This window comes from Oncorhynchus masou, chromosome 16 (genome assembly GCF_036934945.1).
Source record: "Oncorhynchus masou masou isolate Uvic2021 chromosome 16, UVic_Omas_1.1, whole genome shotgun sequence".
Classification (NCBI taxonomy): Eukaryota; Metazoa; Chordata; class Actinopteri; order Salmoniformes; family Salmonidae; genus Oncorhynchus; species Oncorhynchus masou.
In genome coordinates, this window is record NC_088227.1 from 15,626,725 (window position 1) to 15,639,753 (window position 13,029).

The 13,029-nt window shown below is 44.3% G+C and overlaps 1 protein-coding gene across 2 annotated transcripts in view; it reads left to right on the forward strand.

The window, feature by feature from the left end:
* lama2 (laminin, alpha 2) overlaps positions 1 to 13,029 on the forward strand; it is a 160,474-nt gene that overhangs the window by 86,538 nt on the left and 60,907 nt on the right. The window lies entirely within an intron of this gene.

A 13,029-nucleotide genomic window follows, 5' to 3' on the forward strand; every position in this document is an offset into this window, starting at 1 on the left:
CCTGTTTCTTCAATGGGTTGTTGACAACTCTCTCTGAGAAATGTGAATGTCTTTTTGTATGTACAGTGTCTTCAGAAAGTATTCAGACCCTTTGAGTTTTTTCACATTTTGTTGCGTTACAGCCTTATTCTAAAATGGATTGAATAAATGTTTTCATCAGCAATCTACACACAATACCCCATGACGGCAAAGGGAAAACAGGTTTTTAGAAATGTTTGCAAATGTATTAAAAATAAAAAACAGAAATACCTTATTTACATACAGTACCAGTCAAAAGTTTGGACACACCTACTCATTCCAGGGTTTTTCTTTGTTTACCATTAACACATATGGAATCATGTAGTAACCAAGAAAGTGTTAAACAAATCAAAATATATTTTCAGTTGTGTTGTGACAAGGTATACAGAAGATAGCCATATTTGGTAAAAGACAAAGTCCATATTATGGCAAGAACAGCTCAAATAAGCAGAGTAATGACAGCCCATCATTAATTTAAGACTTGAAGGTCAGTCAATCCAGAAAATGTCAAGATCTTTGAAAGATTCTTCAAGTGCAGCCGCAAAAACATTCAAGCAGTATGATGAAACTGGCTCTCATGAGGACCGCCACAGGAATGGCAGACTCAGAGTTACCTCTACTGCAGAGGATAAGTTCATTAGAGTTAACTGACCTCAGATTGCAGCCCAAATAAATGCTTCACAGAGTTCATGTAACAGACACCTCAACATCAACTGTTCAGAGGAGACTCCGTGAGTCAGGCCTTCATGGTCGAACTGCTACAAAGAAACCACTACTAAAGGACACCAATAAGAAGAAGAGACTTGCTTGGGCCAAGAAACACAAGCAATGGACATTAGATCAGTGGAAATCTGTCCTTTGGTCATATGAGTCCAAATGTAAGAATTTTGGTTCCAACCCGCCGTGTCTTTGCGGTGAATGGATGATCTCCGCATATGTGGTTCCCACAGTGAAGAATGGAGGAGGTGTGATGGTGTGGGGGTGCTTTGCTGGTGACACTGTCTGTAATTTATTTAGAATTCAAGGCACACTTAACCAGCATGGCTACCACAGCATTCTGCAGCGATACACCATCCCACCAGATGACCTGGCCTCCACAATCATCCAACCTCAACCCCATTGAGATGGTTTGGGATGAGTTGGACTGCAGAGTGAAGGAAAAGCAGTCAACAAGTGCTCAGCATATGTGGGAACTTCTTCAAGACTGTTGGAAAATCATTCCTCATGAAACTGGTTGAGAGAATGCCAAGAGTGTTCAAAGCTGTCATCAAGGCAAAAGGTGGCTACTTTGAGGAAAATAAAATATAACCCTTTTTTGGTTACTACATGATTCCATATGTGTTATTTCATCATTTTGATGTCTTCACTGTTATTCTACAATGTAGAAAATAGTAAAAATAAAGAAAAACTCTTGAATGAGTAGGTGTTTAAACTTTAGACTGGTACTGGAAGACTCGAAATTGAGCTCAGGTGCATCTGTTTCCATAGATCATCCTTGAGATGTTTCTATAACTTGTGGTAAATTCCATTGATTGGACATGATTTGGAAAGAGTGGACTCCAATCAAGTTATAGAAACATCTCAAGGATGATCAAATGGAAACAGGATGCACCTGAGCTCAATTTCATATCTCATAGCAAAGGATCAGAATACTTATGTAAGCTATTTCTGTTTTTTATGTTTAATACATTTGCAAACATTTCTAAAAAACGTTTTTTCCCCCGCTTTGTCATCATGGGGTATTGTGTGTAGATTGCAGACAAAAACATTTATTGAATCCATTTTAGAATAAGGCTGTAACGCGACAAAATGAGGAAAAAGCCAAAGGGTCTACACTTTCCGAATGCACCATAGGTCTATGTTTGGTATGTAATGCTGTGCAAGATGACAGATGTTATCCGCATGAAGAGAGAACTGTGTCAATAGGTTATAGATAGTCCATAATTAGTCTTGTATTTCATTTAATTAAATGGATATCTTCTGATTTTAATTACGCTCATGACTATTGGCAGTTTTAGATTATGTATGGTTCTCACACTGGTGGCTAGTGCATTTTATTGCTTGTTATTCATTGCACATACATTTCAAAAGCAGCCCATATGCCACTGTGGTCTTTTCTGGTTTGTCTGTTCAGTTCGGTCGCCATATGGTACTGTGTGCCTATGAAAGCCACGCATAAAAGTGTGGAGAATACAGATGGGTTTAGTTGATGTTTCAGAGCGGTGGGATCTTTCCCAGAGGCATCGGTAGACAAAGGACCAGACTCTCTGGACCAGCGGAAAGATTGATCACTTAGTAGTCGGTGCCCGCAGTTCTGTTCTGAGGTCTCTTAATTTCATTTGCGACATAAATGCATCAGTCGCTCTCTCTCTCTCTCTCTCTCTCTCTCTCTCTCTCTCTCTCTCTCTCTCTCTCTCTCTCTCTCTCTCTCTCTCTATCTCAGAGACAGAGAGACAGAGGGATGGATTGTTGGTATTTCTACTTGCTGTGTGGTAGGTGTGGGTTTGATGGTAGGCCTTATGGCACTGCTGCAGGGCTTAGAGTCAGAAAACTGCCAAGGGGGTGGGGCGAGGCAACACCCCTCTCTTTGACCCATACCCTCTGACAGATGAAGACAGGCAGCTGTGGGCACGCATGCCATCCCTGTGCTGCGCTGCCTTGCAGATTGCCCACTCTGCTCTTCTCTTGATCTATAAAGCAAGAGGTGGGGTGAGGACGGATTTGGGTTCTGCGGGCCATACGGGGGACAGGAGCTCATTTACGCTACAGACAGACTGGATGGGGCCTCATCTATCATGGCTGCCTGTGAAGGGGGCCCCGGGGCCCGACTTCTCTCCCAGGAGCTCTCTGAGAAATGGTGAAGTGAAGGACATTACAGAGGTTTGCTCTCATAATGTCCCTCTCCACACCTGGACCTACAATACCTCTTTCTAGTCTAGAGAGTGAACTGAACTCTGGAATTGGAGCACTGTCTGCCTGATAACAAGTGCCCTGCTGCAGCACCAAGGAGGGTTAGTTGGTAATAATAGCTTTCTCTTCAGCGCCGTCAAACTACTGCAATTCCTGGAAAAAATTGGCAGTCGGAGTTAAAAGAGGCGCGTGAAGAGGCCTCTCCCTCCCTGGGAAGCCGTTCTGCAGGGGCCAGGAGTACATTCTCCCAATCAAGTGCAGAGTTTCTAGTAATAAGATTATTGATTTGGGAAGAAGAGTCTATCCTGAGGAATCAGCCAACTAGAGCAGGGAAAGAGGTTTCACTTCACATTTTCTGGAAGCTGATCTGAGTGGCCAGGCGAACAGAGGGAAGCTGTCTATGAGAATACACAACATAAGCTTGGCTGATGGAAAGATAGATAGAAACAGACTCTGCTTTCGATTGATAGACACAGACCTCCAATCCTGTGCCTATTCTCTATCTGAGCCTCTGAGCTCCTTGAAACATATTAGCGTTTACGTTTAGTTTGGCAGCGAGTGGGCATGGATATCTGATCCACAAGGGCCTGACAGATAGAGCAGGGTGCGTTGCCAGGCTGGGGTGAGAATGTTTCCTGTTTTAAAGGCGTCTGCTTGGAGCCAAGAGGAAAAGCTGCAGATGTATTTATAGATAAGGGAAGGCAGACACCTGGTGGGAGACATCAGTGTTAAAGACGGATCCTTCTTGTCTGTCCGAGAGAGCAGGGCGGCCAGGCTGCCAGGGAGAGTTCATGGGTGTGTAAATAAATCAGATGGCACATTTGGTCAAGAATAGCGCCCTCACCCTCACCCAGTCAGGAACCACAGACCCAACTGAACTGGACTGAGTTGGATGTGGGTAATAGGATTTTTCTTAGCGGATATGCTATGCCATGCCCACGGATGATAGTTTTTTCTCTGCAATGAGCCTGGATCTGAGTACCTCCCTGACTATTTCTAGAACTCAAACACATTCTAACCATTCTGATTGGTCCTAGAAACCAATGGGTTGCTGCACCAGAGTCAGAACTCACATGGGGAAAGCTTCCTTTTAGAAATGCATAATTGGCTTTGATACTGATTGGTTAAAGATGATTAAATCGATGATGACTTTGTTTCGTACACCAGCCCTTGTTTTGACGTCACCACAAACGACTTCACCGACGGCAGTCTCAGACTGAAGTATGTAGTGAACATAGAGCAGTGGAAGAATTCAGTTTGAGTCAGGGAAATACAGAATATACAGTAGGCCTATCTCAGAGTTGGGCAACATACAGCCCGGGGTGGTGGGGGGATTATTATTTTGGGTTAAAAAACACTCCAGGTCACTCTTGAATGGCTAAAACTAGATAGAAAGGATGTTGAAATTATAATGGACCTATATATTTATATACATAATAATGGACCTATATATTTATATACATAATAATGGACCTATATATTTATATACATTATAAGGGACCTATATATTTATATAAATTATAATGGATCTATATAGTGTCACGCCTTGGTCTTAGTATTTTGTGTTTTAGTTAATTAGTTGGTCAGGCCAGGGTGTGACATGGGTTTATGTTATTGTGTTGTCGTATTGGGGTTTTTGTAGGCATTGGGATTGTGGTTGATTAGGGGTGTGTTTAGTTTAGGTTTGGCTGCCTGAGGCAGTTCTCAATCAGAGTCAGGTGATTCTTGTTGTCTCTGATAGGGAACTGTATTTAGGTAGCCTGGGTTTCACTGTGTATTTCGTGGGTGATTGTTCCTGTCTCTGTGTTAGTGTTCACCAGACAGGCTGTATAGGTTTTTTCACATTCCGTTTGTTGTTTTTGTATTTATAAGTTATTTCATGTATCGTCATTTGTTTCATTAAAAAACATGAGTAACCAACACGCTGCATTTCGGTCCGACTCTCTTTCGACAAACGAAGAACGTCGTTACAGAATCACCCACCACACACGGACCGAGCAGCGTGTTAACAGGCAGGAGCCACAGAAGAGGCAACAGAAGCAGCTTCAGTGGGAGAGGCTGCACCACTTGGAGAATTGGACATGGGAGGAAGAACTGGACGGAAAAGGACCCTGTGCTCAGCCTGGTGAATATCGTCGCCCCAAGGAGGAACTAGAGGCGGATAAAGCGGAGAGGCGCTGGTATGAAGAGGCAGCAAGGCGACGTGGATGGAAGCCCGGGAATCAGCCCCAAAAATGTATTGGGGGGGCTTACAGGGAGTATGGCTACGCCAGGTAGGAGACCTGCGCAAACTCCCTGTGCTTACCGGGGGGCTAGAGAGACCGAGCAGGCACCGTGTTATGCAGTGGTGCGCACGGTGTCCCCAGTGCGGGTGCATAGCCCGGTGCGGTATATTTCAGCTCCGCGTATCGGCCGGGCTAGATTGAGCATCGAGCCAAATGCCATGAAGCCGGCTCTACGCATCTGGTCCCCAGTGCGTCTCCTTGGGCCGGCTTACATGGCACCAGCCTTGCGCTCGGTGTCTCTGGTTCGCCTACATAGCCCAGTGCGGGCTATTCCACCTCGCCGCACTGGCAGGGCGACCGAGAGTATTCAACCGGGCTCGGTGCTCAAGAGCTCCAGTGCGCCTGCACGGTCCGGTCTATCCAGTACCACCTCCACACCCCAGCCCTCCGGTAGCAGCTCCCCGCACCAGGCTTCCTGTGCGTGTCCTCGGCCCAATACCACCAGTGCCAGCACCACGCATCAGGCCTACAGTGCGCCTCGCCTCTCCTGCGCTGTCGGAGCCTTTCACCTCTCCTGCGCTGCCGGAGCCTCCCGCCTGTTCAGCGCTTCTAGAGCCTTCCTCCTCTACAGCGCTGCCGGAGCCTCCTGCCTGTTCGGAGCAGCCTGAGCTGCCAGTCTGCATGGAGCAGCCAGAGCTGCCAGTCTGCATGGAGCAGCTAGAGCTGCCAGTCTGCATGGAGCAGCCAGAGCTGTCAGTGTGCTTGGAGCAGCCAGAGCTGCCAGTCTGCAAGGAGCTGTCAGCCTGCATGGAGCAGTCAGAGCTGTCAGCCTGCATGGAGCAGTCAGAGCTGTCAGTCTGCATGGAGCAGCCAGAGCTGTCAGTCTGCATGGAGCAGCTAGAGCTGCCAGTCGGCATGGAGCAGCCAGAGCTGTCAGTCTGCTTGGAGCAGCCAGAGCTGCCAGTCTGCAAGGAGCTGCCAGTCTGCATGGAGCTGCCAGTCTGCAAGGAGCTGCCAGTCTGCAAGGAGCTCCCAGTCTGCATGGAGCAGCTAGAGCTGCCAGTCTGCATGGAGCAGCTAGAGCTGTCAGTCTGCATGGAGCAGCCAGAGCTGTCAGTCTGCTTGGAGCAGCCAGAGCTGCCAGTCTGCATGGAGCTGCCAGTCTGCAAGGAGCTGCCAGTCGGCAAGGAGCTGCCAAAGCTGTTAGTCTGCATGGAACAGTCAGAGCTGCCAGTCTGCAAGGAGCTCCCAGTCTGCATGGAGCAGCTAGAGCTGCCAGTCTGCATGGAGCAGCTAGAGCTGTCAGTCTGCATGGAGCAGCCAGAGCTGTCAGTCTGCTTGGAGCAGCCAGAGCTGCCAGTCTGCAAGGAGCTGCCAGTCGGCAAGGAGCTGCCAAAGCTGTTAGTCTGCATGGAACAGTCAGAGCTGTCAGTCTGCAAGAAGCCGCCAGAGCTGTCAATCAGCATGGAGCAGCCAGAGCCGTCAGTCAGCATGAAGCTGCCAGGATCCGCCAGTCAGCCAGACTCTTCCAGATCCGCCAGTCAGCCAGACTCTTCCAGATCCGCCAGTCAGCCAGACTCTTCCAGATCCGCCAGTCAGCCAGACTCTTCCAGATCCGCCAGTCAGCCAGACTCTTCCAGATCAGCCAGTCAGCCAGACTCTTCCAGATCCGCCAGTCAGCCAGACTCTTCCAGATCCGCCAGTCAGCCAGACTCTTCCAGATCCGCCAGTCAGCCAGACTCTTCCAGATCTGCCAGTCAGCCAGACTCTTCCAGATCTGCCAGTCAACCAGACTCTTCCAGATCCGCCAGTCAGCCAGACTCTTCCAGATCTGCCAGTCAACCAGAATCTTCCAGATCTGCTAGTCAACCAGACTCTTCCAGATCTGCTAGTCAACCAGACTCTTCCAGATCTGCTAGTCAACCAGACTCTTCCAGATCCGCCAGTCAGCCAGGATCTGCCAGAACTGCCAGCCAGCCAGGATCTGCCGGATTTAACTGCCTGGCTGGGCTTCCTCTCAGTGCTGGGCTGCCCCTCAGTCCCGAGCTGCCCCTCAGTCCCGAGCTTCCCCTCAGTCCCGAGCTTCCCCTCAGTCCCGAGCTGCTTCAGTCCCGAGCTGCCCCTCAGTCCCGAGCTGCCCCTCAGTCACGAGCTACTCCTCAGTTCAGTGGGGTTCTGGGTGAGGACTATTAGGCCATGGTCAGCGGCGAGGGTGGATTATCCCAGGACGCGAAGGGGAGGAACTAAGACATTTATGGAGTGGGGTCCACGTTCATGAGCCGGAACCGGCACCATGGACAGACGCCCACCCGGACCCTCCCTATGGTTTTGAGGTGCGTCCGGGAGTCCGCACCTTAGGGGGGGGGGGGTTCTGTCACGCCTTGGTCTTAGTATTTTGTGTTTTAGTTAATTAGTTGGTCAGGCCAGGGTGTGACATGGGTTTATGTTATTGTGTTGTCGTATTGGGGTTTTTGTAGGCATTGGGATTGTGGTTGATTAGGGGTGTGTTTAGTTTAGGTTTGGCTGCCTGAGGCGGTTCTCAATCAGAGTCAGGTGATTCTTGTTGTCTCTGATGGGGAACCGTATTTAGGTAGCCTGGGTTTCACTGTGTATTTCGTGGTGATTGTTCCTGTCTCTGTGTTAGTGTTCACCAGACAGGCTGTATAGGTTTTTTCACGTTCCGTTGTTTTTGTATTTATAAGTTATTTCATGTATCGTCATTTGTTTCATTAAAAAACATGAGTAACCAACATGCTGCATTTCGGTCCGACTCTCTTTCGACAAACGAAGAACGTCGTTACATATATTTATATACATTATAATGGACCTATATATTTATATACATTATAATGGACCTATATATTTATATAAATTATAATGTATCTATATATTAATATAATTTATAATGTACCTATATATTTATATACATTATAATGGACCTATATATTTATATAAATTATAATGTATTTATATATTTCTATAATTTATAATTGACCTATATATTTATATAAATTATAACGGACCTATATATTTATATACATTATAATGGACCTATATATTTATATACATTATAATGTATCTATATATTTATATAAATTATAACGGACCTATATATTTATATAAATTATAATGTACCTATATATTTATATACATTATAATGGACCTATATATTTGTATAAATTATATAATGTGTCTAAATATTTATATAATTTATAATTGACCTATATATTTATAGAAATTATAACGGACCTATATATTTTCAAATAACTGCCCTTTTTCTGGCCCGCAAATTGCTTTTGACTAACAAATCGTTCAGTGAAAATAAAAAACTTATCCCAATGTGGCCCTTGAGCCAAAATGATTGCCCACCTCTGGCCTATCTATATAATCAGATCAGGGTGGATTATATACTGGATGACATCTTTATAATCATATTCTATATAATTGGTAAGAAAGGTTCATTTTACATTTTATATTTCCCTATTTTTACTCATTACAAAAGAAAAAGCTCACTGCTTAACGTATGGCTGTGGTGTAGCGTCCTAGCCATCTGGGTCCATGTAAACAGTAGAATGGTTATTATGCATAAAGTTACAAGTGTACAGAGAAATAAACTGTGTATACAAAACATTAGGAACACCTGCTCTTTCCATGACATAGACTGACCAGGTGAATTCAGGTGAAAGCTATGATCCCTTATTGATGTCACCTGTTAAATCCACTTCAAACAGTGTAGATGAAGGGGGGAAGACAGGTTAAATAAGGATTTTTAAGCCTTGAGACAATTGAGACATGGATTGTGTATGTGTGCCATTCAGTGGGTGAATGGGCGAGACAAAATATTTAAGTGCCTTTGAACAGGGGAATGGTAGAAGGTGCCAGGGGCACATGTTTGAGTGTGTCAAGAACTGCAACACTGCTGGGTTTTTCACGCTCAGTTTCCAGTTTGTATCAAGAATGGTCCAACACTCAAAGTACATCCTGCCAACTTGACACAACTGTGGGAAGCATTGGAGTCAACATGGGCCAGCATCACTGTGGAACGCTTTCAACACCTTGTAGAGTCAGCCCATGCCCCGACGAATTGAGGCTGTTCCCGAGGCAAGAGGGGTCCAACTCAATTTTAGGAAGCTGTTCCTAATGTTTGGTACACTCAGTATACTTGTGCAGTGTAAAGTTTGCATGCATAGAATCTCAGCACCCAGACTATGTAACGTGTACGCTGGGTAGTCGGGAAGCAAGTTCAGAGAGTGTATTTAATAAATACAATGAATATCGAGCAAAAACAAGAAACACAGGTAGCGTACAGACATGAACACTGGAACAGAAACGATAAGACCTAGGGAAAGAACCAAAGGGACTGACATATATAGGGAAGGTAAACAGGCAGGTGATGGAGTCCAGGTGAGTCTAATGAGGCACTAATGCACGGACCGATGGTGACAGGTGTGCGTAATAATGAGCAGCCTGGTGACCTCGAGTGCCGGATAGAGGGAGTATACGTGACAGACTTGTATGAAATGTGTTGATCAGGACCAGTGCAAATTATACCGTGACCTCCTATAAGTTTACACGCTTTTGCATGGACAAAATGTTTTGATAGGCTAATGTTACTTGATGAAGACATGCTGTTATAGCAGCTCTGTGCTTTTCTCTTGAAGCTAAAATGTAGCCTAATGTGTGTAGCCTACAGACAAGAATTGAAACCCTTTAATTTTCTGCACATAGGCCTTCATGCTTGTGAACTGTTGCATTATTCAAGAGTGCCATATGGTTTGGCTGTGTTATTCAATAGTGTAATATGTTTTTGTTGAATAGTTTGTGCTTACTGTCTAGTGGCTACTGTGATATTTATGGTCAATTTGAGCTTCGGACCAAGAATGTTGTTTTGCCAGACACAACGAAAGGTAAGGCAAGGCCATACTGTGAATTGAAAAGTAGAATTCTCTTTTGTCACCCGGCTCCTCCGACTCTCCTTACCTTGTAGTGGGAATAGGGATGATGACAGCTTCTTGAATCTCTCAATCAATCAGAGATCATTGCAGCTGGCAGGCAGCATTGCCGCAAAAAAAATATGCTGGCTCTTAGATGGCAATCACCTCACTCTCTCCCAATTTGCCAGTGGGTGCAGTTATTATTAGATGTTATAACATTAGAATTGTCGACCTCGAGAATGAATGGTGCTCGTCAAGGAACAATTGAGGCCTGGACAAATGTACTTGACTCTAAAGAATAATCTCAGCTAAAGCCCAACACATACACTGAACAAAAATACGGTGGTGGAAAAAGTACCCAATTGTCAAAAGTAAAGATACCTTAATGAAAAATGAGTAAAAGTATTTGGTTTTAAATATACTTAAGTATCAAAACTAAAAGTATAAAAGTATAAAGTATAAAACATTTCAAATTGCTTATATTAAGCAAACCAGATGGAACATTTTAATTTTATTTACAGATAGCCAGGGGCACACTACAACACGCAGACATAATTTACAAACAAAGCATTTGTGTTTAGTGAGTCCTCCAGATCAGAGGCAGTAGGGATGACCAGGGATGTTATTTTGATAAGTGCGTGAGTTTAACCATTTTCCTGTCCTGCTCTGTATTCAAAATGTAACAAATACTTTTGGGTGCTCTGGATCAACATGTACAACTGCCAATATCCAGCAACTTCACACAGCCATTGAAGAGGAGTGGAACAACATTTCACAGGCCACAATCAACAACCTGATCAACTCTATGCAAAGGAGATGTGTCGCGCTGCATGAGGCGAATGGTGGTCACACCAGATACTGTCTGGTTTTCTGATCCACGCCTCTACCTTTTTTTAAGGTATCTGTGACCAACAGATGCATACAGTGGTTCCTCCTTTAAAAGTTGCGTCATACTGCAGCACACCTTGCAGGCTGCTGCAGCATTCTGTGGCACGTTATCTAATTATCAGCCATTTTTTCTGTTAATGCAAGTTTATGCTAGTTTGACCAACAGAGGGCATCTTTGAGAAGCATTTGATAGTCCTCCATATTGGCATTACCAGAGAATTTTTAAAACATTTTTTTAACATAACATAATATATGAGATTGATTTTTTAGAAATTTGGTTTAATTAATTGTATTAATATTATGGTGTTTCTATTCCAAGAAAAACAAAAACCCTCAGGGTTTCCGTTAGGATGGAATGGAAAATATGGTGCTGTACAGCATGACAGTCGAGAGTAGGCTACAGCATAAGTGGATTGGAGGATTCTAAATTAATATCTAAGGGGCATAACATTTCCACACCCTAATTGTAGTGCAACCAAACTTTCAGTTGAGTGTATTTGCTCTTTGTCTTCTCTACTGGAAGTTGATGCTGTTGCTATGCAACCTCTTGCTAGCTAGTTAGCATAACAAACCATAAGTTAGAGATTTTTCGACTTTGGGTGTGTTCTTAAATTCAATCTGGAGTGGCTGCATTTATGAGCGTTGTCAAATTGTCCGTTTGTAAATTTGTAAACAGACCGTTTTGCTCTCGGAGCGCACACAGGACGTTCGGGCCGGGGAGTAGGGTTGATTTGAGCGTTCTGGCCTTACAACTGCAGTCAAGCACTCAAGCTAACGTTGGCTAGCTTGCTAGCTACTTCCAGACACAAATGAGACCACTCTGACCATTTTACTCACCCTAGCAGAGCTGGTTAGGCAGTTTTCGTGTTAACCAGAGCGTTGTTCACTCTAACTGTACTGCTGGAAACAATTTAATTACACTTTTTGCCAACGTTTACTGACACCGGCCATATTCAACGGGCGTTGAGCGCTTATAAATTCATTATTCTGCGTTCTGGTACACTCAGGCGAGAGTGCTCTGAAATCGGAGTAGATAGCCAGTGTGGATTTACGAAAGCACCCGAATGTCCATTGAGAACGCACAACATGACTATATTCCCAGTCATGCGACGTCAATAGATTAGGTCCTAATTTTTTTCTTCAATTCTTCAATTGACTGATTTCCTTAAATGTAAACTGTTACTCAGTAAAATATTTTGAATTTTTCATATCTTTGTTCAGTATACAAATATACAATCTAGAACACTTAACACATACAAACTATATATACAGTATATACCTATTTTCATAATATATATACTTTCCTTCCCATGGGGAAGGGGTGTTATTAAGAGGGGGATGGATTTAAAAGCAACCTTGGATGTTTAGGGGGCGAAAGGTGGTGGTGGGTGGTTGTGGTTGGATGGAGACATGTTGGATGGGTGTGGTTGGGGAAATGGGATAGGATGTTACGGGTGGAGGCTCTTTCTTTTCAGATTCCAAAGTAAAGTGATTCAATAATTTGTACTTATTTACATTTTGCATGTTTGGTCATGATATCTGCATTAGTGCTGTCTCCTCCCCAAGACACCCACTTGATGGTTGAAATTAAATTACAGACACGTACTCACTGTTCCACGCCACTGGCTCCTTCTCACATAAGACAGTCAGAAGCAATAACATATTAAATTAATAAGTCTCCGGCGACTAAAGGAATCCGCTGTGCATGATATGGAATGATTACTTTTCCCATTTGCTATCATGCAGATAGAAGGGCGGTGTGGAGATAAGAATTGTAGCAACCATTTAACAAGAAGGCACTAGAATGTATATCTTTATCAGGGCAGAACACGACTTGCTTCTGAGGAGATATGTGGCGGGAAAAGCAGGACAGTGCAGATAAGAGTTGGTAGGGGGAATAGCGATATTTTCTGTGGCTTCGCGCGTTTGCCTTTTCAGATTCTTTCTCTGTGTTTTGACTGCCAATGATACTGTCCACTGCTCCCTTATTGGTCCCACTGAATATGTGAATTATACACAAACTAAGTGTTCATGTTTGAAAAGGCAATTTCATA